Source organism: Pelodiscus sinensis, unplaced genomic scaffold, assembly GCF_049634645.1.
Source record: "Pelodiscus sinensis isolate JC-2024 unplaced genomic scaffold, ASM4963464v1 ctg34, whole genome shotgun sequence".
NCBI classification, from domain to species: Eukaryota; Metazoa; Chordata; order Testudines; family Trionychidae; genus Pelodiscus; species Pelodiscus sinensis.
The window spans coordinates 2,120,814-2,147,461 of NW_027465849.1; the positions used below are offsets into that span (position 1 = coordinate 2,120,814).

A 26,648-nucleotide genomic window follows, 5' to 3' on the forward strand; every position below is an offset into this window, starting at 1 on the left:
GGGGCCTTGCCCAGGTCACTGAGAAGTTTTGGGGTTTTGGGAGGAGTTGAGGGTTTCTTAACCTCAGAGAGACAGTTGCATGTCAGGGCCGGTTCTGTGCACAGGAGTCCTGGCCCCATCCCCCCTGCTGCCCCCCCCCCCATACTCCAGTCCCCTCCCAGAGCCCGGGGGAGGGTCTCCAAGTTTCTATGTCCAGAAAAGGGAACACGGTAGCTCCACCCCTTCTCTGAAGTCCCTGCCCCACTCACAACATTCACCCTCCCCTATTGGCTTGAACCCCGTGTGGTTCCCAAATCCCCTGGGGAGCTCAAATCCAGTCTGGGCTGTGGGAACTAGCGCCCGGGTGTGACATGGTCCATGGGGCAGCCAAGCTCCCCTGAGCTCTGTGGGGCAGAGGGCTCCTACCCTGCAGAAGAGAGACAGCACCCAGACCGGCCCCGCAGGGACTCCAGGGGTGAGTGGCCCCTGACTGGGGCAGGGACTGTCTCTGTGTCCTGTGTCCGTACAGCACCGGGCACGCAGGGCAGCTGGCCCAGAACAGGGCTCTTGGTGATTAACACAAGTCGTTAGTGATTTGGGTTTTGGTTTCCATGGAGCCAGGCAGGGGCCATGTGCCACTGGGCCGATTCTCCCCGTCCTGAGATCCCAGGGATGCTGAGCCGGCCCAAATCCCTGGGTCCCGTCCTCTCCCCTGGGATGCTGGCTCAGCCCGGGGAGGAGCTTCCAGTGCTGGTGAAGGAGCAGTCCCTGGGTAAGTAGCCACAGACACCAGGGCTGCAGCTTTCTCACCCCCTCCCCACCATTCCCCCACGGACGCTGGTTCTACTCCCGCAGGGGGAACTGACCCAACTCAGCCTGAACAACGCCGGTTCCCACCCGCCTGGCGGTGCGGAGTCAGGATCAAGGCTGGTGGGCAGGGAATCCCCCTGGCAACCCCCAGAAACACTTTCGTGCTGCCCCAGGGGAGCCACGAACAGCTGCTGGGTGGGACAGGAGCAAATCCCCACAAGAAATTCCCCATCTGGGCTGAGACCCTCCCAGAATCATTTCATATACCGGGGGGTTCCCTGGACTAGTGTCAGATTGACTTGGCAGGGGCAGGGCCCGAGAGAGCGCCCCCACTCCAGATGTCCCAAGACTGGCGAGCTAAGCTGCCACCGGCACCACAAACCTACCCGTGTGGGGCACAGCTCAGTGCTTGTCCCCTGGGAGAACGGGGCTGAGGATGGAGAGCCAAGGATAATGGTCCCCTGTATCCTGTCTGTCTGCCTGAGTCTGCATAGTGCCCCGGGGAACAACAGAGAAGCAGGCTGCCCATCTGGGTGTTAACTCTGAGAACGTCTGGCCCAGATAGACTTGGAGTTAACACTTGAACCCACCATTTCAGAGGGACACATTGTTGACTCTGGAACCTAATGATGGTCATTTGAAAGACAGCACCGTTATGTCTTCTGTTACTGATCTCTTCCCAAAAATCTCCTCGTCAGGTAACCCCCCCCCCCGCTGCTATCCCCCCACTCCCATGATCTCTATGTAGAATTCCCAGCATAGCAGCAGGTCCCAGGGGAGGCAGGTTTTGGGACCAGGACCCAACTGACTTCACAGGACACCTTCCACCCTCCTCTTACACTGACCTCCTGGGACAGCCCCCTGCCTTTAGCAGTGAACCTTCCAACCACAACGACCCACAATCCCCTCTGCTTCTATCCCCAACTTGCCCCATTCCTGTGGGTCACTGAGTCATTGAGGGGGACAGGCTGGGGCAGCAGATAATGAACCAGCTACTACCAGTGCTCACAGCCTCTTGCTGCTTCCTAGGTGGATCGGGATCAAATCTGAGCGACCCCATCCTTGCCGGGGTGATCGTGGGGGTCACTGCCGTCCTCCTCCTCCTCTTCCTCCTGGCGTTCCTCTGCCACAGGCACATCCGAGCCAGTAAGTGCCTCATCAAGGGAAGGGTTAAACCTGCTGCTAAGCAAGGCTGGGAAGGGGCCGGGCTTGGATGGGAGACAGGCCAGGAACCCAGGGGCAGGGGGCTCAGTTGGGGGCATTGTCCCCTGGCACTCGATGCCAACCCCAAAGCCCCTGGGCAGTGCTAGGGGGCGCTGTGCTGCACAGTGTGGGGTGGGAGGCTCTGTAGGTGGTGTGGACGGTGCGTACGGGGTGCTATGCTGCAGGGGGGCAGGGCTCAGCCTGTCTCTGGGGTATCCAGGCTGAGTGATTGGAGTTGTCAGGGCTCCCGTAGCAGAGTAGGACAGGGTGGGGGACTCCCATCCCAGCTGCCCTGTGGGGCGGAGGGGCAGGGCTGGCACGTGGGGACCCGGGGCCACTCATGGACAATTCTGCTTCACGTCTCTGCAGGGAAGGGACCAGCAGCGAGATAGAGCAGGTGAGACTCCGGTTCTTCCCCCCTCCCACCTCCAATCTGTCTGTCTCAGGAGTCCGGGGTTCTCTCCCTGGTTCTGGGAGGAGTGGGGCCTAGTGGTTAGAACTGGGGGCTGGGAGCCAGGACTCCTAGGCTCTGTTACAGCCTCTCTCTGTCAAGGCTGATCCCCACTCTGGTATGACAAATGCAGAAGTGGGGGCTCACAAAAGCACCCCAAAACCCGATCTCTACAGGCTTTGGTACAAAAACTTCCCCCCAAAATCCTAATACCTGGATTTTGGAGAATATTTGCTGCTATCACCCAAATATTTGTAAGAAAAACCAGGGAAGAAATCACTTGGGAAATTTCATCCTTAAGATAACACCAGGACACAAAAAATAACCAATGCCAGTGTGACGGCGCGTTGGGGGTCCCCCGTCTCCTGCACCCCGAAATGGCACAGACTGCACCAGCCGGTGGAATAGAGGAAGTTTATTGCCTCTCCAGGATACAGCACAGCACAGATGTAATCTGGTCACAGAGCTGGGCTAGGATGCCTCGGGCCCCCTTGAGATGGGGGAGACTGGGCCCCTAAACTCCAGTCCCTGTCCCTAGGCTGTCTCCTCCATGCTCCCAGACAGCAACTCCCTAACTCTCTTCCAGCCCTGCCCCCCAGCCAGGGCAGCATTCCACCTTCCTTTGTTCCTCTCCATGGGGGGTGTCTGGCCATACCGGTTGAGAGGTCCCTTTGCATAGTGACTCATCCTGTTTTGCTGGGTCGTGGTACCCACGGCAGCCAGTGGGGGTTACCCCAGAGCCAGCAGCATAGAAACCAGCCAGGTACCCCCACTACGTCACAGCCAGTTACTAAGAAAAAGAAAACAAACTTTTATTATCCAAACAAAACTCCTGTTGCAAGCAAAGTGACTAGATGGAAAAGAGCCGCCAATTAATGTGGATCATCGGGGCACCCCCTGGGCTCAGGACTTTAAATACAAAAGGAAAACACTTTTAAAGGAAAAACAAAAAATATCCTTTGAACAGCTCAGACACCAATTCCACATTCCCAAACCAGAAAACAATAAAACTGGACAGGTTATCTAGATTTTATCCTACTTACACACACAAGAAATCTGTTCTTGGGGAGAAAAGTGTCTTTCTGTCTCCGGGTACGTCTACACTACAGCGCTAGTTCGAACTAACTTAGTTCGAATTAGTTAATTCGAACTAAGCTAGTTCGAACTAACGCGTCTAGAACTAAAAACTAGTTCGAATTAGCGTTTTGCTAGTTCGAACTAGCAAGTCCACATTGAGTGGACTCTGAACAGGGCTTAAGGATGGCCGGAAGCAGTGCCGGCAGGGCATAAAAGGAGGACTTAGAGCATGGAGATGCTGTCTCAGGCTAGCCGAGGGCTGCGCTTAAAGGGTCTCGACCCCCACCCCGGACACACAGTTCTAAGGGGTGCCCCGCTTGCAAAGAAGTTCTGGCTTGGAGTCCCCTGAGTTCCCACACTGGGCACATCACACCACTCGGCCATCAGCCCAGCTGCACTTGCCGCAGGCTGCCATCTGGGGAGAGGGAGTAATTGGGGGGCTGCAGGAGAGCTTCCACCCCCAGAAGCCCACAGAGCCAGCCCAGTCCTCCCCATCGGGGGCTCGTACCCCATTCCTCCCTCACCTCCTTCCACTTACCCTTCCTTAGCCCCCCTTCTTATTGATGTACAAAATAAAGATAACGTTTCTTCCAACATTGACTCTGTCTTTATTGAAAAAAAACTGGGGGAGACTGGGAAAAGGAGGTGGGAGAGGGGAAGAGAAAGGCTGGGAGAGGGGAGGGCAACTAACATGATCAGGGGTTGGGAACAGGTCCCAGATGAAGAGAGGCTACAGAGACTGGGACTGTTCAGCTTAGAAAAGAGGAGACGGAGGGGGGACAGGATAGAGGTCTCTAAAAGCAGGGGTTGGGTGGAGAGTGTGCATTCAGAAAAGTTCTTCCTGAGTTCCCATAAAGAAGGACTAGAGGACACCAAAGGAAAGGAATGGGTAGCAGGCTTGAAACTAGTAAGAGAAAGTTGTTGTTCTTGACAAAGCAAATAGTTAACCTGTGGAACTCCTTGCTGCAGGAGGCTGTGAAGGCTACAACTAGAACAGAGTTTAAAGGGAAGTGAGATCAAGTCATGGAGGTTGGGTCCATGGAGTCCTATTAGCCAGAGGGTAGGAGTGGTGTCCCTGCCCAAAGTTTGTGGAAGGCTGGAGAGGGATGGCACGAGACAAATGGCTTGGTCATTGTCTTCGGTCCATCCCCTCCAGGGTCCCTAGGGTTGGCCGCTGTTGGCAGACAGGCTACTGGGCTAGATGGACCTTTGGTCTGACCCAGTACGGCCATTGTAAGCTCAGGGCTCAGTGTCGGGGGTCTCAGTGGACCCCCTTGATTTTCATGCACACCTGGTCCTGGGTGGCCAGGCTGGCAGCTCTCCTGCCCTAGACGGCCACTTTCCTGTGCCTAGTGCGGAGATCGTGGACGAGGTCCACGATGTCCGCACTAGCCCAGGAAGGTGTCCGCCTCTTGCGGTCCAGGGCAAGCTCCCGGGAGCCGCCAGCCTGGTCCCGGCAAGAGGGGGTGGGCTGGGGGGCATCGGGTGGGTGGCTCTGTGCCGTGCCAGGTGCAGGGTCTGCTAGCTGGGTGCTGGCAGGCTTGCACCTGGCACGGGCACCGTAGCCAGCCCGTGCCCCTTTAAGGGGTCCGGGGCCGGGAGGGGGGCATAGAGTTTCCCTGGTGTTGGCCAGAGTGGCCACCAGGGAAACCTGGGGAGGGCTAGCCTCCCACTAGTTCGAACTAAAGGGCTACACAGCCCTTAGTTCGAACTAGCTAGTTCGAACTAGGCGTTAGTCCTCGTAAAATGAGGTTTACCTAGTTCGAACTAAGCGCTCCGCTAGTTCGATTCAAATTCGAACTAGCGGAGCGCTAGTGTAGCACCTATTAAAGTTAGTTCGAACTAACGTCCGTTAGTTCGAACTAACTTTGTAGTGTAGACATACCCTCCCTTAGTACCTGGAGAAACTGCTCTGACTCAGACAAAGGAGGGAAAAGTTAAAAATTCCTTTGTCCCAGTTTGAAATCCCTACCTGCATTGTTATTGGCTGACAGATACCTGGCTAGGGACAGGAGACATAGTTAACCCTTTAGTCACCAGGTTATTGGTCAGCCCTCATGGTTATGACTCTCTCTCTATCCCCGCAGGGAATCCAAGGCTGCAGCCACAGTGTGTAAGTTTGCCATGACAGATGGACATGGGGAGTGGAGAGGGGAGGGGTGTCCCCTGGGGGGCATGTTGATGTGGGGTGCAGGCCTGGCTCATTCTGCAAATTTGGGGGAGACCCTGCCCTGTGCCTCAGTTTCCTTCACTGCCTCATGGGGCTAGGGACCCTGCCCCACCCTGGTGTTCTGTGGGGTAGGCAGCCCAGTCTATGAAGGGCTCACTCACATGCAGCCTGGGGGTCTGGGACAGGGGCCTGATCTATGCCCAGCCCATCACTGAGGGAGTGTCTCTGTTCCACAGACGCCCTCGTGGGCCAAGGGAAACTGCAAGATGTCTTTGTAAGTGCTCCCCAAAACTCCCCAGCTCTGTGCCTTGCCTCACCCCACACCAATGCACCATGCACCCCCTCACTGCATATGAATACCCCCTGCTGTCTGGGATCAGGACTGTCTGGTGTGTGGCTGTGTGTGTTTGTGTGCTGGTTTTGACTCATACACATAGTGACTCTCTTCCCTCCCTGCCCCAGGAGCCCAACCCCGGCGCTGAGGGACTCACCTATGCCGAACTGGACCCCCCGGCGCTGCAGACTAAGCGGGGGGCCCTGTCCCCGAACCCATCCTGTATGCCGCAGTCAGCACCCCTCCTCTGCCCCCATAGAGGAAGTCACTAGATCAATGGGGCAGGGAGGATGGTCCCCAGAGAGTGATGCAGTGACACCCCCCAGAGAACAGGCTCAGCTTATGGTCTCTCCTGAATCCCTTCCCCCGCCCGCATCTGGTACTGCCCCACCCAGTCACATGCCTCACCCTCAGTCCCATGGGTACATGCCCTGGTCTCAGATCCCTCCCCATAGGCCCACGCCCTGGTCTCAGATTCCCTCCCCTCTCCCTGTGGGCACACACCCTGGTCTCAGACCCACCCCCATGGGCCCACACCCTGGTCTCAGATCCGCCCCCATTGAAACATGCCCTGGTCTCAGATCCCCCCTGTCCACTCCTGTCTGTCTGCAATACTCACTGAGGAAGACGATGGTGAGAGCAGATGCCATAATGGGCCAGTGAGGGGCACCAGCCACACCCCTTTTCCCAGCTCCACCCAGCCTCAAATAAGGAGTTCCACTGGTGTTTTCAGTTACAGGAAGCCGACAATGTTTCATCTCTTCCTGCATCCACCACCCCTTGTTTCTCATCTGCAGGCAAAATCTTATGTGGTCACAGTTACCAGAGTTCTCTGCAAAACCGAGGAAACCCTGAAATCATCAGTCTAGCCAAATGGCCAGCAGCACCAGCTTGTCCATGTCTCTGTGGGGAGGGAGGGAGGGAGGTCGTCTTCTTTGGGGAGGGTACACTAGGCTGGGAGCCAGGTTGTCATAATCAGGAGTGCTGACCAGTGTCTGGTGACTAAGGGGTTAACCCTGTAGCTAGCCAAGTATCAGGTGGTAAGTCAATAACAATGCAGGTAGAAAATTCAAACTGAAAAACAGGGGTTTTCTCTCTCTCTTCTGTGTTTGAGAGGTAGAGTAGTCTCTTCCAAGACTGAGGGAAATGGGAGAATGGGAAGCGACTGTCTAGGAAGGAGTACGGCATAAAGGGATCTAGGGGTTATAGTGGACCACAAGCTGAATATGAGTCAGCAGTGTGATGCTGTGGCAAAGAAAGCAAACATGATTCTGAGATGCATTATCACGTATGTTGTGAGCAAGACATGAGAAGTCATTCTTCCGCTCTACTCTGCGCTGGTTAGGCCTCAGTTGGAGTATTGTGTCCAGTTCTGGGCACCGCATTTCAAGAAAGATGTGAAGAAATTGGAGAGGGTCCAGAGAAGAGCAACAAGACTCATTAAAGGTCTAGAGAACATGACCTATGAAGGAAGGCTGAAAGAATTGGGTTTGTTTCGTTTAGAAAAGAGAAGATTGAGAGGAGACATGATAGTCGTTTTCGGGTATCTAAAAGTGTGTCATAAGGGGGAGGGAGAAAACTTGTTCATCTTGGCCTCTGGGGATAGAACAAGAAGCAAGGGGCTTAAACTGCAGCAAGGGAGGTTTAGGTTGGACATTAGGAAAAAGTTCCTAACTGTCAGGGTGGTAAACAGTGGAATAAATTACCCAGGGAGGTTGTGGAATCCCCATCTCTGGAGATATTTAAGAGTAGGTTACATAAATGTCTATCAGGGATGGTCTAGACAGTATTTGGTCCTACCATGAGGGCAGGGGACTGGACTCGATGAGCTCTCGAGTTCCCTTCCAGTCCTAGTATTCTATTATTCTATGATTTAAGCAATTAGCTAATTAAATGGGATTTCACATCTCTAGTAAAAGTAATTTCTTTTATTAGGGAAACACAGTCCCTGGCCTGAGGCCCCTGAAGCTCCCGGAATTAATCTGTGTGGCTGTGCCAAGCTGCCTACCAGCATATATTCAGGGGTTAGTCTGGAAGATGCACCCCAAATCAAACAGCCTCACACTCCAGCTCTGCAGGGTGCGCACGTCTCAATATGCTGGCAAATCTCATGCCCCCTCCAGGACACATTTTAAGCTGCTGGCGGAGAAGGGTTTACCGGTCTGACCCAGTAAAATGGGCAGGTAATGACCATCTGTCTCCGAAACACGTTCCAGACACAAGGGAGTGTTCAAACGTTTTGAGAAAACAAACCCAGGAGAAAAAGAGGAAAGTGAGCGTGCACACTGCAAATGGCAGCAAAGCTACAAGTCGACTAGCACCATTCACCAGCGTTGCTCCGCAGGAGTGGCCCTAGACTAGTTGCAAGCAACTGGCGCCCTAGGCGAACCATGCAATCAGCGCCCCCACCTCCAAACCCCTCAATGATATTGCGCCACCATTTGGCGCTCCATTTAACTTGGCACCCTAGGCAACCGCCTAGTTCACCTATATGGACGGGCCACCCCTGTTGCTCGGTCACGTATATAATTTGTGTTTTGTAGAAAATAAATGGAAAAGGTCCGGGCTTCAAGGGAACTATTGCTCTGGGGTGGGGCTGAGGGATTTGTGATGCAGGCTATCCCAGGGAGAGAGGACTAACACAGAAACAATCCCATTCCAGGCACATCCCGTTTTCCTGGCACCACTAACCCCTGATCTTGCTTTAAGTAATAATCAAAGGCACCTGCACACTGAAGTTGGTGGTCCTAAGCTCTTACCATTTAGGAGTCCTTGAATAGACAGAGACAGACAGACAGACAGACAAACTCAAATATATGGTACAACTGGCAGGTGAGGCCTGTTGTTGACAGGGCAAAGTCATTTTGCATAGATTATACTTATAGGAAAGTTCAAGAAATTAAATATATGTAATCGTTTTTTATTAATATACTTGCAAAAGGGAAGCAATAGAAGAGTTTTAAATTTATGGATTTCAACTTCAAACATTATTCATTTCATTGAATAATTATCATGCATAGTACATTTCAAGCAGAAATTCATGACGCTTCCATTAATCTTTCTATAACTAATTTGAATTATTTTGTGATTTGTAACAGTAAAATTTTTCTTTGCACTAAAATGGCAGTTGAATAGGCGACTTGATTTTAATTTGGTAGCAAATATTTTTATGAACTCTAATAATAATAATAATGACATATTTTCTGATGAAAAACAAAAGTAAGCAAGCAGCTATTGGGGCACTCCGGTTTACTTTCCGGCTCACTGTCATGGATTAACCCACAAGGGCTTCCCCTCCATGCTTTGTACATTGATGAGGGTCATTTCTGACAGCCCAATTTCAGGTCATGGATTTCTACTCCCTCACTTCTCTCAGTCCCAGGGGTGCCCCAACCCAGCCCTTGAGTTCTAAGTGGCTTGAGCTGAACCCTCTTTCTCTCTCATCAACTCCCCCCCGGCATTTATTAGTCCAGGTCCCCTGCCATTGCTGGAACTTCTCACTTGCCTTCTGTGGCTCAACTCACAGCGAGGGGACATTGGGGGCTCAGTTATCCCAGCTGCCCCCTGGTGGGGAGATTTGGGGGCAGGGGAGAAGGGAGCCCTAGGGGTTAATACAGGGCGGGGAAAGCAAGCGAGAAAGGGGGAGAGAAAAGGGGCTGGGTGAGGAGGGGGGCAGGCCCCTGGGGCAGTAAGTGCCGTTATTCCAGTCCCAGGGCCAGGCTCAGCATCCCTGCTCTCCACTGACAGCCCTGGCAGAGTCTGGACCCCCTGGGCCAGCGAGTGGGACCCTGGGTGTCCCCTGGGGGCTGCTCCAAGGGGTCCCCAAAGTGCCTGGTGCAGGTTCAGCGCCGCTATCTGGTGCCTGTGGGGCTGGTTTAACTCTGCGTCTGTCAGACCGGGAGCAGACAGGGGCAGGTTCCCTGAGGAAGGGGTGTTGTGCGTGGGGGGGGAGGGGGTTGTGCCAGTATTTCCATCCCCTGAGGGGCAGCAGCTTGTCCCCGGGAGATTCTCTTCTTTGCACACGGGATCCAGGCTCCTGGGGCACAGAGAGACAATGGTTAGAGGGGCCCCTGTTGCCCAGGGCCTTGCGCCTGGGGGAGCATGGGGAACAGACGGAGGGGGGGTCACCTCACCTAGAGTGCCCCCCTCGGGCAGCTGCAATAGGCCTCGGCCAGGATCAGCCCCAGGATGAGCAGGACCATGGCGACCAGTCCCAGGCGGGCGATGTTGCTGTGGGTGAAATCCAGGCTGCCCATGGGGGCTGCTGTGGGGGAAGGGAGATTCAGTTGGAGCTGGGGGGGGAGGGGCAGTGGGGCTGTGTCTCCATCCCGCCCTCCCCCCATGACAATTAGGTCCTCCCTGAGGACTATAGGCCGCACACTCCCCAATTCACTGCCTCACAACCTTCAACTAGCCCCCACGCTCAGGTTACGTCTACGCTACAGGGGGTTTTGTGCAAAAAGGGCCGTATTTGCACAAAAAGCCCATGGAATGTCCACACCTCAACCCCTTTTTTGCACAAGAAAATGTACAGTAAATTGGCAGAACAGAGGGATTTTCACGGTGTAGGCATTCCACTTTCTACGAGGAATAACTCCTTTTTGCACAAGAACATTTGTGCAAAAAGGTGTGTGTGGAAAGGCAGCAGGGGGCTGTTTGCACAAAAAGCACCAATAGATAAAGCCCAGCTGCTCTGGTGGCTATTCCGTGAACAGCGATCGGAGCCTCCTTGCGAGAGAGTGTCCATGCAGGGCTTGGATGGGAGACAGGCCAGGAACCCAGTGGGTGGGGCAGAGGGCCCAGCAGAGGGCGCTGTCCCATGGCAGTAGTGCTGGTCCCAGAGTCCCCGTGCAGCACAAGGGGGCACTGTGATGCAGTGTGGGGGGGGGGGGGGTCTGCAAGAGGCAGGGGGCTCAGCCTGTCTGTGGGGTACCCAGGCTCAGCAGCCAAAGGGGTTAGGGCTCCCCTGGCAGAGCAGGGTGGGGGACTCCCATCCCAGCTGCCCTGTGGGGAGGAGGGATAGAGCTGACACATGGGGACCCAGGTCAACTTATGGACAATTCTGTTTCATGTCCTCCAGGGAAGGGACCAGCAGTGAAACAGAGCAAATGAGACTCCATTTCTGCTCCCCAGCCCCAATCGACCTGCCTCTCAGGACTCCTCGGTTCTCTCCGCAGTTCTGGGAGGAGTGGGGCCTAGTGGTTAGTGGGGCCTAGTGGCGGGAGGGGCAGAGGCCAGAAATCAGGACTCCTGAGCTTTGTTAATGTCACTCTCTCTGTGGCTGCAGCCACAGTGTCTAAGTCAGACATGAGTGGTGTCCATGGGAAGGGGAGGGGCCAGGTTGATGTGGGGTGCAGCCCTGGCTCACTCTGCACCTTTGAGGATGACTGTGCCCTGTTCTGTGCCTCAGTTTCCCCCCCGCTGCACCATGACACTAGGGACCCTGACATCCCTCCCCCCCCCTTGTGCTTGGGGACCAGCCAGACTAGTCTGTGAAGGGCTCACATATGGGCTAGGGGGATGGGCCTAGGGCCTGATCTGTGCCCAGTCCCTCAGCAGGGGGATATCTCTGTTCCAAAGACGCTTCCCTCCCATGGCCCCCCTGATCTCTGCCTTGCACCCCCCACACCAATGCACCATGGATGCTCCCCCAATCTGGGGCCTGCGCAGGTCCCACTGCGGCCATGTTGACACCAGCCCCCCAGTCCCTCCTGGGCTCCTACATCCTGCTGAGGAATTCCCTAGAAGCTGCAGCTCACCACTACGTAGGAATAATCTGGGTTGGGGGGCATTTGTCCAGGGAGGGGCTTTGAGACTGCTGAGAGAACCGCGCCCTGCTGAAGCATCCAGCAGTAGAAGATGCAATGGTGCTGCCTGCGCAATCGCCGTCATTAGGTTCCAGAGTCAACTGTGTGTGTGTGTGTGTGTGTGTGTGTGTGTGTGTGTGTCTCTCTCTCTCTGTGAATGGGGGTGGGTTCAAGTGCTAACTCCATTTTTATTTGGCTCAGTAGGTCCCAGGGTTAATGCCCTCTGGGGCAGCACTGAGCCCTGCTTCTGGTTTGTTCCCCCAGCCTTGCTGCAGCCTCAGGCAGGCAGGCAGAATACAAGGGCCCATTATCCCCAGCTCCCCACCCTCACTCCCACTCCATTCTCCCAGTCGGATACACACTGAGCTGAGCCCCACACGGGTGGCTTTGTGGTACCGATGGGCAGTAAAACACCCCAGTCTGGGTGCACCTGGGGAGGGGTTGTGTGCGGGGTGATGTTCTCCTGGGCCCTGCCCTCACCAAGCCAACCTGGCACCTTTCCAGTGCACCCCCCCCCCCCCCCCCCCCCCGCACATGAAATGAGTCTGGGCAGGTCTCAGCCCAGATGGCATTTCCTGTGATGATCTGTCTACTGGTACCTGTCTCCCGTCTCATCCAGCAGCTGTTCCCACCAAGGAGAGGGTCCTCACGTAGCACGTACCTGTTGTTCGGGATGGCAAAGTGGATTTCCTGTACCAGGGCCACGTACTTGGCTCCACACTGCGTCGGTAGGTCGAATTTGCTGTTGTCTCCAGGTAATTTTGGGTGGTTGTCTCTGCGGGAATAGAACCTGTGTCTGTCTGGGACTCGGGGTGGGGAGGGTGTGAGAAAGCCAGAGCCCCAGTGTCTGTGGCTAGTTATACACACCATGGGCTGAGCCGGCTCCCCAGAGTGAGGACAGGACACAGGGATGGGGGCTGGATCAGCCCTCTGGGATCCCAGGATGGGAAGGATTGTCCCAGAGAGACCCTCAGCAAGACAAGCCCTGCCTGGATCCATGGAAACCACAAGCACTAAGGACTCGTGCTCATCACCACCTGGGCCAGCTGCCCCATGTGCTCAGTGCTGTACAGACACAGGACACAGAGACGGTCCCTGCCCCAGTCAGAGGCCACTGACCCCTGGAGTCCCTGTGGGGCCAGGTCTGAGTGCAGTGTCCCTAGTGCGGGGGAGGAGCCCCATGTCCCCACCAAGCTCAAGGGAGCTTGCCTTCCCTATGGGCTGGGTCACATCCGGCGGTTAATTCCCACATCCCAGACTGGCTCTGAGCTCCTCAGGGGGGTTGGGAACGACAAGGGGTTCGGCATTTTGAGCCCAGGTCTCATACAGAGAAAGTCTGAGTCCGTCTGTCTGTCCGTCACCAGATGTACTCCCGGCCAACCACCGCCCTGCGTTCCCAGGGCCCCACCTCCCCGCTGACCCGGGGCCAGGTGGCCCCACTGTTTGTCCATCTCCCGCTACACAGAAGAGCTGGGCACGTCAGTTTTGTGCAGGGACCATCGCCCCCCAAACGCCCAAATGGCCCCGTGGGCATCTGAGCGGGAAGCCCTGTGCCCAGGGGATGAATGGCTCCATTTGTCCCGCTCACTTTCTCTCTGAGGCTCCATTGTGGGGGGATCCAGCTGCTGGGGCCCAGCTGGGTTGGGTCCGCACTGTGGGATTCAAATGAGCATCGGCTGGGACGGGGGAGGGACAGAACCAAGCACCGAGCTAAAAGGGGGAGGGGCTGACACAGTGACTCAGCGACTGGGCCGCTCACCCCATGACCCAGAGTTTATTGCGGCTTTAAGTGTCAGGCCGGGTGGGGAGGGAATTTGGTGCTGGGCGGTTCCAGCCGGGCAGTCCCTGGGCCGTGGCTGCTCTGTGTGTCCCCAGAGCGGGGCAGCCAGGGAAGCCTCCCCTGGGAAAGGCTCCTGCTGTGCAACACCCCTGGGGGCAGGGATCCCCCTGCCTTGGCCGTGACCCTCCAGCAGCTGCTGCTCCCTCCCCCCCCCCGTGATTCCATCCTCACTACCCAGCCAGGCATCCCCTGTGTGGGACCCAGAGCCTGGCGCTGAATGTCCCGAGGGTCCATCCGGGTGTGGGGCTGGGAGCGGGGATGCCGAGCCGGGCCCCTCACCTGCCACCACCAGCGCCACGGGGTTGCTGGGCTCTGACCAGATGTTCGGGTCCCCCCGGGTGCCACATTGGCAGCTGTAGCTCCCGGCATCTCTCTGGCTCAAGTTCCGGATACGAAATTCAGCCATGTCCCCGGTGGGATCCATCGCACGCTGCGCAGCCGGGTCTCCAGCTTTACTCAGCAGGACTCTCCCTCCCCCAGAGCTGCACCGGCACCGGATGGTCACAGCTCCCCCTGGGGCGAACCCCTCACTGGGGCTCAGGGAGATGCTGGGTTTAAGATCTGCAGGCAGGAGGAGACAGGCCGTGAAACGCAGACCCCCGCAGCCCGGCCCCAGGGGCTCCAGGGAGAGTCCCCTGGATGCTTTTCCCACCAATCCCAGGCCGGACCCCCATGGTGAAGTGGGGGATTTCTTTACAAATGTTGGCTCTGTGCGGATATTCCAAATATTTGCTCCTGAGAGATTTCAAGAGGCCTCGCCCACCTGTCATTGAAGGGCATCTAGTCAAGTGAATCGTACTTCAGTGGTGCCAATGCACATCCAAGCAATGTTGCTGTGAACCGGCAGAGCAGCAGGTCACCATGGCTACTTGCCCAAAAAGGACAGTGACAGTTGACTTGCCCATGTGACACCCTCCATTTCGGGAGGTACTTTCACACAAGGGGAGCAATGGGATTCCTTCCAATGGTCAAAGTTATAAAAGGTTGGTTCCCTTCATGGGATTCACACGAGCATCAGCTGGGACAGGGGTGGACGGAATCGAGCATCCAGCCCGGGAGGAAAGGGGCTGATACGGTGACTCAGCAAATGGGCCGCTCGCCCCATGACCCAGAGTTTATTGTGGCTTTAAGTGTCAGGGCGGACGGGGAGGGAATTCGGTGCTGGGCGGTGCCAACTGAGCACTCCCTGGGCCCTGACTGCTCTGTGTGCTCACACTGTTTTGCGGTCTGGACGCGCTCTTGCACAAGAAGTTTTTGGGGAAGATCTCTTCTGCAAATAGCTTCTTGTGCAAAAGGCCTACGGGCTAGATGTAGCCTCAGAGACAGCATCTCGCCTGGCAAGAACCTGTTCCTAGGGCTGGTTTGATGGAGGTTTCTACTGGGCCCTGTGCAGGTATGAACACTGCTCAGGGCTGGGGCACGGTCACTTCCCATCTGTGGGAATAGAACTAGTGTCTTTGGGGCGGTAGAAGAGGCTGAAACAATGACCCAGTGATTGACCCCAACCCAGCCCTGCTGTAGCCCTATTATGAGAGCAATTACCATCCACAGAGGTGCTCCAGGACAATTTCATACATTTTCTATTTTTATGTCATTTGATTCTACGCCTCCTTTTATACATAGTGCCCCCGCTCCCGCAGCAGGGCCTGCTCTGTCCCTCCGTTATATTTTGTACCTTGGCTCTTCTTCATGAGGACAAAATGGAGCCAGAGAACTGGCACTTAGATCCAAAACTTCTCTAGGACCTTTTTCATGTTAAGTGGGGGAAACCTAAGAAGTGCGAAGAAGCACATGGATCGGACAGACATCCCATAGTGGAGGGTCTCTTAAGGGAATCTCTCCATGTCCTAGTAAAGAGGAGAGGCGGGAAGATGATAAAAGATGGGTAAGATCAGATGAGAAAGGAAAAAGAGTCCCGTTCCATCACAGACAGCTTAAGAGTGACACGTTTTTAAAGCGCTGGCACACGAATACTCGGAATTGAACTAATGTGATGGGTGAACTAGAGAGAATGCCTGGTATCGAATGAGCACATTGAGAGAAGAAGCATCACAGAAACGTGGCCGAATGAGGACAATCAATGGGACACGGTCCCAGGGAAGGCAGGCTAGGCTGCACCAAGATATAAAATCCATCGGAGGGAAAGAGGAGACCACCATGGCCGCTGCGTGGAACCGGGACAGATCCCCACAGCAACTGCCCCCTACGTGCTGAGACTCACCTGGATTTATTTCATATGCTGGAAGGGGGCGGTCACTGGACAGGTGCCAGACTGGCTTGATGGGTGCAGGTTCCAAGAGAGTCCCAGCCCAGCACACAGCTCCTGCCCAGGTGGCCCCCAGACGGGAGTGCTGTGCTGCCCACCAGCACCACAAAGCCACTCATGTGGGGAATAGCTTGGTGCGTGTCCATCTGGGAGAATGGGGCTGAGGATGCAGAGCGGGGGATAATGTTCCCAGCTGCCTGCCTGAGTGTGCAGAGAGCCTAGGGGAAATGGCTCAGAAGCAGGGTTCCCCCTTTTCATGGGGGCTGCTCAGTAAGGTGGAAACCCTGGGACCGACAACCCAGATAGACAAGGCGTTAACACTTGACTCCGTCCTTTTACAATGACATGCTGTTGACTCTGAAACCTAATGATGGCCATTGAGAATACAGCATCGTTATGTCTTTCATTGCTGATTACGGCAGCAGGGTGTAATTCGCAACACTTTCAAAGCTCCTCCCCCGCCATAACCACATTCCAGTGATCTTTATGGACAATTCCCAGGACAGGTGCAGAACCCAGGGGGACAGGCTATGGGACTTGGGTCCAACAGGCTTCCTAGGACACGTATTGTACATCTCCTCACCCTGTCCCCCCCAGGACTGTCCCCTGCCATTGGAAGTGAATCCCTCAACCACTACTACCCAGAATCCCCTCTGTTCCTGCCCCCCACTTGCCCCATTGGTTTGCATCCCCGAGTCTTTGAGAGGGGGGGCCTGGGACAGAAATTAACACACAAGCTGCTCACAACTTCTTGCTCCTCTCAGGTGGATCGTATCAAATCTGATTGGCCCCATGCGAGGTGATTGCCCTGCCCCCAGCCTTCTCCTCCTCCTCCTGGCCTTCCTCTGCCACAGATGCAACCGAGCCAGCGAGTGTCCCAGTGAGGGAAGGGCTAAACCCCTGCGAAGTGGGGCTGGGAAGGGGCAGGGCTGGGCTGGGAGAGAAGCCAGGAACCCAGTGGGTGGGGCAGAGGGCCTAGAGGGGGTGCTGTGCCCTGGCAGCAGTGCTGGTCCCAGGCACCGTGATGCACAGTGTGGGGCAGGGGACTCCCGTCCCAGCTATGCTGTGGGGCAGGGCTGGTACACGGGGACCCAGGTCAACTCATGGACAATTCTGCTTCGTGTGTCTTCAGGGAAGGGACCAGCAGCGAGACAGAGCACATGGGACAGAGCACCTATCCAGTTTTGCCACCCTCCCCCAATTGACCTGCCTCTCAGGATTCCTGGGCTCTCTCCCCAGCTCTGGAAAGAGTGGTGCCTAGTGGTTAGAGAGGGGGGGGCAGAGGGAGCAGAGGCCAGGAATCAGGACTCGTGGGCTCTGTCTCCGCAGAGAATCTGAGGCTGCAGCCACAGTGTCAGACATGGGGGATGTCCATGGGAAGGGGAGGGGTGTCCCCTGGGGGGGCCAGGTTGAGTGGGATGCAGCCCTGGCTTGTGCTGCACCGTTGAGGATGATGCTGGCCTGTTCTGTTCCTCAGTTTCCCACTGCTGCCCCATGAGGCTAGGGACCTGCCCTCTCCCCCCCACTGTGCTGTGGGACAGGCAAGCTAGTCTGTGAAGGGCTCACATGTGGTCTGGGGGGATGGGCCAGGGCCTGATCTTTGCCCATCCCCTCAGCAGGGGTGCCTCTGTTCCAAAGATGCCGTTCTGGGCCCCTCCCATGGCCCCCCTGATCCCTACGATACCTTGCACCCCCCATGCCAATGCACCCTGGATCCTCCCCCAATCTGGGGCCTGCGCAGGTCCCAGTAGGGCCATGTTGACACCAGCTCCGCAGTCCAGCCTGGGCTCCTACATCCTGCTGAAGAATTCCCCAGCAGCTGCAGCTCACCCCTGTGTAGGAATAATCTGGGTTGGGGGGGCATTTGCCTGGGGAGGGGCTTTGAGACTGTTGGGAGAACTGTGCCCTGCTGAAGTGATCAGCAGCGGAAGATGCAATGGTGCTGCCTGCCCAACAACCATTGGTAGGTTCCAGAGTCAACAGCACATCTCTGTGAATGGGGGTGGGTTCAAGTGCTAACTCCATTTCTATTTGGCTCAGTAGGTCCCAGGGTTAATGCCCTCTGGGGCAGCACTGAGCCCTGCTTCTGGTTTGTTCCCCCAGCCTTGCTGCAGCCTCAGGCAGGCAGGCAGAATACAAGGGCCCATTATCCCCAGCTCTCCACCCTCACTCCCACTCCATTCTCCCAGTCGGATACACACTGAGCTGAGCCCCACACGGGTGGCTTTGTGGTACCGATGGGCAGTAAAACACCCCAGTCTGGGGGCACCTGGGGAGGGGTTGTGTGTGGGGTGGAATTCTCCTGGGCCCTGCCCTCACCAAGCCAACCAGGCACCTGTGCAGTGCTCCCCCCCCCCCCCACATGAAATGAGTCTGGGCAGGTCTCAGCCCAGATGGCATTTCCTGTGACTATCTGTCTACTGTCTCATCCAGCAGCTGTTCCCACCAAAGAGAGGGTCCTCACGTAGCACGTACCTGTTGTTCGGGATGGCAAAGTGGATTTCCTGTACCAGGGCCACGTACTTGGCTCCACACTGCGTCGGTAGGTTGAATTTGCTGTTGTCTCCAGGTAATTTTGGGTGGTTGTCTCTGCGGGAATAGAACCTGTGTCTGTCTGGGACTCGGGGTGGGGAGGGTGTGAGAAAGCCAGAGCCCCAGTGTCTGTGGCTAGTTATACACACCATGGGCTGAGCCGGCTCCCCAGAGTGAGGACGGGACCCAGGGATGGGGGCTGGATCAGCCCTCTGGGATCCCAGGATGGGAAGGATTGTCCCAGCGAGACCCTCAGCAAGACAAGCCCTGCCTGGCTCCATGGAACCCACAAGCACTAACAACTCGTGCTAATCACCAGGAGCCCTGTCCTGGGCCAGCTGCTCCGCATGCTCAGTGCTGTACAGACACAGGACACAGTCCCTCCCCCTAATGACGTTGTTGGGAAGACAGCCTGGTTATATCTTTCATTGATGATCCCTGCCGCAGGGTGCGGTCCCCCAAGAATCTCAAGCACCCCTCCCCCGATCTTTATAGACAATTCCCAGGACAGGTGCGGGACTCAGGGGGACAGACTATGGGACTTGGGTCCAGCTGGCGTCCTAGGGCACATGTTGCACATACCCCCCACCCTGTCCCCCCCCCAGGACTGCCCCCTGCCATTGGAAGTGAATCCCCCAACCACTACTACCCAGAATCCCCTCTGTTCCTGCCCCCCACTTGTCCCATTGCTGTGGGTCCCTGAGTCTGTGAGGGGGAGGGCCCGGGACAGTAAGTAAGAAACGAGCCCCTCCTGCTACTCTCACGTGGATCATATTAAATCTGTTTGGCTCCATCATGATTGAGGTGATTGAAGCACTCCCCTCCCCCCCCTTCTCCTCCTCTTCATCCTCTTGGCCTTCCTCTGCCACAGATGCTCCTGAGCTAGTGAGTACCCCAGCGAGGGAAGGGTTAAACTCCTGCTAAGTGGGGCTGCGAAGGGGCAGGGCTCGGATGGGAGACAGGCAAGGAATGCAGGTGGTGGGGAAGGGCCCAGCAGGGGGCGCTGTGCCCTGGCATCAGTGCTGGTCCGAGAGCCCCCACACAGTGTGGGGTGGGGGAGTCTGCAAGGGGCAGGGGGCTTAGCCTATCTGTGGGGTATCCAGGCTCAGCAGCAAAAGGGGTTGGGGCTCCCCTGGCAGAGCAGGGTGGGGGACTCCTATCTCAGCTGCCCTGTGGGGCAGGGCTGGCACACTGGGACCTAGGTCAACTCATGGACAACTCTGCTTCATGTCTCTGCAGGGAAGGGAGCAGCAGCGAGACAGAGCAGGTGAGACCCCAGTTCTGCCCCATCCCCCACCCATCTACCTGCCTCTCAGGACTCCTGGGTTCTCTCCCCAGCTCTGTGGTTTGAGCAGGGGGGAGCAGAGGCCATGAATCAGGACTCCTGGGCTCTGTTACTGTCACTCTCTCTATCCCCGCAGGGAATCTGAGGCTTCAGCCACAGTTTCTAAGTCAGACACGGGTGGTGTCCATGGGAAGGGGGGAAGGTATCCCTTGGGGGGGCCAGGTTGATGTGGGGTGCAGCCCTGTCTTGTTCTGCACCTTTTAGGATGACCCTTCCCTGTTCTGTGCCTCAGTTCCCCTCCCCCCCAGCTGTACCATGAGGCTAGGTACCCCGCCCTCCGCCCTCCCGGTGTGCTGTGGGGCAGGCAGGCAGTCTGTGAAGGGCTCGCTGGGGGGATGGGCCCAGGGCCTGATCTGTGCCCAGACTCTTGGGGTGGCGGGAGAGTGTCCCTGTTCCACAGATGCCATTGTGGGCTAAGGGAAGCTGCAGGATATCCTGGTAAGTGCTCCCCTCCCATGGTCCCCCTGCTCCCTGCCTTGCCCCTCTCCCCGTGCCAATGCACCATGGATCCTCTCCCAATCTGTGGCCTGTGCAGATCCCACTAGGGTCATGTTGACACCAGCCACCCAGTCCCACACTGGCTCCTACCTCCTGCTGAGGAATTCCCCAGCAGTTGCAGCTCACCTCTGCGTAGGAATAATCTGGGTTGGGGGGGGGGGGATTTGCCTGGGAAGGGGCTTTGAGACAGCTGCCTGAACTACGCCCTGCTGAAGTGATCAGCAATGGAAGATGCAAGGGTGCTGCCTTCCCAGCCGGCATCATTAGGTTCCAGAGTCAACAGGGTGTCACTGTGAATGGGGGTGGGTTCAAGTGCTAACTCCATTTCTATCTGGCTCAGTAGTTCCCAGGGTTAATGCCCCCTGGGGCAGCACCAATCCCTGCTTCTGGGTTGTTCCCACAGGCTCTCTTCAGCCTCAGGCAGACAGATAGAAGAGCCCATTATCCCGAGTTTCCCACCCCCACTCCATTCTCCCTGCAGGATACACACTGAGCTGAGCCCCACGCGAGTGGCTTTGTGGTACCAGTGGGCAAAAAAACACCCTAGTCTGGGGGCACCTGGGGAGGGGCTGTGTTCTAGGGGGTGCTCTCTTGGGTCCTGCCCCCACCAATCCAATCTGGCACCTTTCCTGTGACCCCTTCCCCCGGCACATGAAATGAGTCAGGCATTCGCTGTCAGGATCTGTCCCCGGTATCTGTCACCCATCCCATCCAGCAGCTGTTCTCACCAGGGAGAGGGTCCTCATGCAGCATGTACCTGTTGTTCGGGATGGCGAACTGGATGTCCTGTCCCAGATCCAGATACCTGGCTCCACGCTGCCTCGGTAGGTCGAATTTTCTACTGTTCCCAGGTGATTTTGGTAGGTTGTCTCTGCGGGAACGGAACCTGCATTGGTCTGGGATTCAGGGGTGGGGAGGGTGAGACATAGCCCTGGTGTCTGTGACTAGTTATACAGGGTATGTAAATACCATGGGCTGAGCCGGCTCCCCGGAGTGAGGACGGGACACAGGGATTGGGGCTGGATCAGTGCCCCTGGGATCGTAGGATGGGATGGATTGTCCCAGCGAGACCCTCAGCGAGACAGGTCCTGCCTGGCTCCATGGAAACCAGAAGCAGTAAGGTCTCATGCTAATCACCAGGAGCCCTGTCCTGGGCCAGCTGTCCTGCATGCTCAGTGCTGTACGGACACAGAGACGGTCCCTGCCCTAGCCAGGGGTCACTCACCTCTGCAGTCCCTGCGGGGCGGTCTGGGCACGGTGTCCCTACTGCAGGGGAGAAGCCCCCTGTCTCCACACAGCTAAGGGGAGCTTGGCTGCCCCGTGGGCTGTGTCACATCCGGGCGCTAATTCCACAGCCCAGACTCTCCAGGGGTTTGGGAACCACACAGGATTCAGCATTTGGGACCCAGGTCTCATGCAGACACGGTCTGAGTCTCTGTCTGTCCCTCCTCAGATCTGCTCCTGTCCGGCCATCACCCTGTGCTCATAGGCCCCCAATCCTCACTGCCCTGCAGCCGGGCATCCCCCGGATCTGTCCATTCCCCACTATGCAGAAGACCTGAGCCTGTCAGTTCTGTGCAGGAACCCTTCCCCTCCAAAGGCCTGAATGGCCCCGTGGGCATCTGAGCGGGGAGCCCTGTGCCCGGGGGGATGAATGGCTCCATTTCTCTCACTCACCTTCTCCCTGCGGCGCCTGTGAGGAAGTGGGAAGTTCTGGTGGTTCAAAGGGGGGTGTTGCATACAGGGGGGCGCTCAGTGCCCGGAAGTTACTGGTTTAATTTGACAATGGTGTGGAGTTTGTTGTTTCAGAGAAAAGCCCAGAACTGCAGCTGCGGTGTCTGGTACCCTGGTGACCCTGGCCTTGCCCAGAAGACTGGAAAAGGGCAAAAATAGGGCTGATCTATAAAAAGAGAAAGAACAACAACCCTGGAAACTACAGACCAGGGAAGCTAATGGAGCAAATAATTAAGAAATTCATCTGCAACCATCTGGAAGATAATAGGGTGAAAGGTAACGAATCATGTCAAACCAATCTGATAGCTTTCTTTGATAGGATAACAAGTCTTGTGGATAAGGGAATAGAGGTGGATGTAGCATACCTAGACTTTAGTAAGGCATTTGAGATGATCTTGCATGATCTTCTTATCATTCAACTAGCGAAATACAACCCAGAGGGGACTACTATAAGATGGGTGCATAACTGCTGGATAACCATTCTCGGAGAGTAGTTATTAATGGTTCACATTCATGCTGGAAGGGCATAACAAGTGGAGTTCCGCATGTGTCTGTTTTGGGACCAGTTCTCTTCAATATCTTTGTCAATAATTTAGATGATGGCCTAGAGAGTACGCTTATTAAGTTTGCAGATGATACCAAGCTGGGAGGGGTGGCAAGTGTTTTGGAGGACAGGGTGATCATTCAAAACGATCTGGATAAGCTGGAGAATTGGTATGAAGTATACAGGAAGAAGTTTAACAAGGACAAATGCAAAGTACTCCACTTAGGAAAGAACAACCCATTTCACCCACACACAATGGGAAGTGACTGTCTAGGAAGGAGAACTGCAGAAAGGAATCTAGTGGTCATAGTAGACCACAAGCTAAATATAAGTCAACAGTGTGATGCTGTTGCAAAAAAGGCAAACATGATTCCGGGCTACATTAATAAGAGTGTTGTGATCAAGACACGAGAAGTCATTCTTCCACTCTGCTCTGCACTGATTAGGCCTCAGCTGAAATATTGTGTCCAATTCTGGGCACCACATTTCAAGAAGGATGTGGAGAAATTGGAGAAGGTCTAGAGAACAGCAACAAAAATGATTAAAGGTCTAGAAAACATGAGCTACGAGAAAATAAAAAAAGAAGAAGGATCCTGAAGCATCTTAGAAACTAGCAAAAAATGTAGATGGTACATGAGCTTTTGTGTGCACAAATCATTTCTTCAGATGAATGGAGTTAAGAGTTCCAGGATACAAATAAATAGCAGAGAAAGAGAGGGGATAGAAGGGAAAGAGAAGGAATAAAATAGGAAAAAATATTGTCAATCAGGGTATGTCTATATTGCATAGATTTTCTGGGAAAACAATGATTTTTCCAGAAAAACTACACTTACATCCACACTGCAGTTGCGTTCTTTCAACAGAAAGTCAAAAGAACACGGGGTTTTCAGACAGCAGTAAACCTGGGTATGTCTACACTACAAAGTTAATTCGAACTAACGGACGTTAATTCGAATTAACTTTAATAGGCGCTACACAAGCGCTCCGCTAGTTCAAACTTAATTCGAACTAGCGGAGCGCTTAGTTCGAACTAGGTAAACCTCATTCTACGAGGATTAAGCCTAGTTCGAATTTACTAGTTCGAATTAAGGGGTGTGTAGCCCCTTAATTCGAACTAGTGGGAGGCTAGCCCTCCCCAGCTTGCCCTGCTGGCCACTCTGGCCAACACCAGGGAAACTCGTATGCCCCCCTCCCGGCCCCGGACCCTTTAAAGGGGCACGGGCTGGCTATGATGCCCGTGCCAGGTGCAAGCCTGCTAGCACCAAGCCAGCAGACCCTACACCTGGCACGGCTTGAGCCAGCCACCCGATGCACCCCAGCCCTCACCCTCTTCCCGGGACCAGGCTGGCGGCTCCCGGGAGCTTGCCCGGGACCGCAAGAGGTGGGCACCCGCCTGGTCTAGTGCAGACATCATGGACCTCGTCCACGACCTCCGCACTAGGTACAGGAAAGTGGCCATCTAGGGCAGGAGAGCTGCCAGCCTGGCCACCCAGGAGCAGGTGTGCATGAAAATCAAGGTGGTCCACTGAGACCCCCGAACCTGAGCCCTGAGCTTACAATGGACGTACTTGGTCTTACACTGGTCAGACCAAAGGTCCATCTAGCACAGTAACCTGTCTGCTGACAGCGGCCAACCCTAGGGACCCTGGAGGGGATGGACCGAAGACAGTGACCAAGCCATTTGTCTCATGCCATCCCTCTCCAGCCTTCCACAAACTTTGGGCAGGGACACCACTCCTACTCCCTGGCTAATAGCACTCCATGGACCCAACCTCCATGACTTGATCTCACTTCTATTTAAACTCTGTTCCAGTTCTAGCCTTCACAGACTCCTGCAGCAAGGAGTTCCACAGGTTGACTCTTTGCCTTGTGAAGAACAACTTTCTGTTACTAGTTTGAAGCCTGCTACCCATTCCTTTCCTTTGGTGTCCTCTAGTCCTTCTATTATGGGAACTAATGAAGAACTTTTCTGTATGCACCCTCTCCACACCACTCATGCTTTTATAGACCTGTATCATATCTCCCCTCCATCTCCTCTTTTCTAAGCTGAAAAGTCCCAGTCTCTTTAGCCTCTCTTCATATGGGACCTGTTCCAAACCCCTCATCATTGTAGTTGCCCTCCCCTCTCCCACCCTCTCTCTTCCCCTCTCCCACCTCCTTTTCCCAGTCTCCCCCAGTTTTGTTCAATAAAGAGAGATTCTATTTTTGAACACACGTGTCCTTTATTTTATACATCAGGAAGGGGGGTTAGGGAAGGGTAAGTGGAAGGAGGTGAGGGAGGAATGGGGTACGCGCCCCCGATGGGTAGGACTGACCTGGCTCTGCGGGCTTCTGGGGGTGGAAGCTCTCCTGCAGCCCCCCAGTTGCCCCCTCTCCCCAGATGGCAGCCTGCGGCAAGTGCAGCCAGGCTGATGGCTGAGTGCTGTGATGTGCCCAGTGTGGGTACTCTGGGCAATCCAAGCCAGGACTGCTTTGCAAGCGGGGCACCCCTGAGAATTGTCTGTCCGGGGTGGGGGTCGGGTCCCTTTAAGCACAGTCCTCGGCTAGCCTGAGACAGCATCTCCACGCTCTAAGTCCTCATCTGATGCCCTGCCAGCACTGCTTCCGGCCATCCTTAACCCCGGTTCAGGGTCCACTCTGTGTGGACATGCTAGTTCGAATTAGCAAAACGCTAATTCGAACTAGTATTTTAGTCTGGATGCGTTAGTTCGAATTAGCTTAGTTCGAATTAACTAATTGAAACTAAGTTAGTTCGAATTAGCGCTGTAGTGTAGACATACCCCTTCTTTCTATGAGGAAAAAGCCTTTTTCCAAAAGAGCTCTTTCAGAAAAAGGGATGTGTGGATGGGGAAAAGGTTCCCCCCTCTCCGTCCACCCCTGAAAGAAGAGGACGTCAGGAAAAAGCACTGATGTCCTAGTAGTGGCCAAAATATCATTTGGATATTTGTCGATGGGCATTATTTTGCAATAGCGCTATTTTGCGGGGGAAAAAAACGGGTTATTTCGAGGGAAAGCCCTTCCCTCAACATAACCTTTACTCCTCAAAAAATGAGGTTTAAGGGTTATTTCGAGGGAATGGTTTTCCTTCGAAATACAGGCAGTCCCCGAGTTACGCGGATCCGACTTAAGTCGGATCCGCAGTTACGAACGGGGCTTTTCTCGCCCCGGAGGACGGGAGCGGCGGGACGCCCAGATGCGCCGCGGTCCACCGCCCCCGTCCTCCGGGGCGAGAAAAACTGCTCCCTGTCTCCCTGGTCTGCAGGGAGATGGGGAGCAAAGCCTCGGAGCACAGCAGCAGTGGGACAGCCGCGGCGCGCCTGGACTGTTCCGCTGCCCGCATGCTCTGCGGCTTTGCCCCGCGTCTCCCAGGTCAGCAGACCAGGGAGATGGAGCAAAGCTGTGGAGGACTTGGGTGGTCCCGTCACCCCCGTCTCCCTGGTCTGCTGGGGGGGGGGGTGCAGCTAGTGCCCCCCTATCCAGCAGACCAGGCTTTTCTTGCCTACCCCTGGGATAGAGCAGCTGGGGGCTGCCGGGTTGGTCCTGCAGCACCGCTCTGGACCAACCCGGCAGCACCCCAGCTGCTCTGCCCCAGGCGTCCTGATTCAGCCGCTGCTGGTCAGTTTCAGCAGCGGCTGAATCAGGACGCCTGGGGCAGAGCAGCTGGGGTGCTGCTGGGTTGCTCCAGTAGCACCGAGGAGCCGCGCTACTGGAGCAACCCAGCAGCACCCCAGCTACTCTGCCCCAGGCGTCCCCAAGTCAGCCGCTGCTGAAACTGACCAGCGGCTGACTACAGGAAGCCCGAGGCAGAGTTGCTTTGCCCCAGGCTTCCTGGAATCAGCCGCTGATCAGTTTCAGCAGCAGCTGACTTGGGGACGCCTGGGTTTCTTAAGTTGAATCTGTATGTAAGTTGAATCTGTATGTAAGTCCAGATTCAGCCATGGTTGAAACTGATCAGTTTCAGTAGTGGCTGACGCCAGTTCCGACTTACATACAGATTCAACTTAAGAACAAACCTACAGTCCCTATCTTGTACGTAACCCGGGGACTGCCTGTAACCC

The 26,648-nt window shown here is 55.5% G+C and overlaps 1 long non-coding RNA gene across 1 annotated transcript; it reads right to left on the minus strand.

Moving 5' to 3' along the window:
- Positions 1 to 9,941: 9,941 nt before the first annotated feature.
- On the minus strand, positions 9,942 to 12,606 carry LOC142823799 (uncharacterized). Its single transcript, XR_012898905.1, has 3 exons — positions 12,493 to 12,606; positions 10,158 to 10,288; positions 9,942 to 10,060 (listed from the first exon to the last, which is right to left on the minus strand). It is a non-coding gene; the product is annotated as an uncharacterized LOC142823799 (long non-coding RNA).
- Positions 12,607 to 26,648: the final 14,042 nt, after the last annotated feature.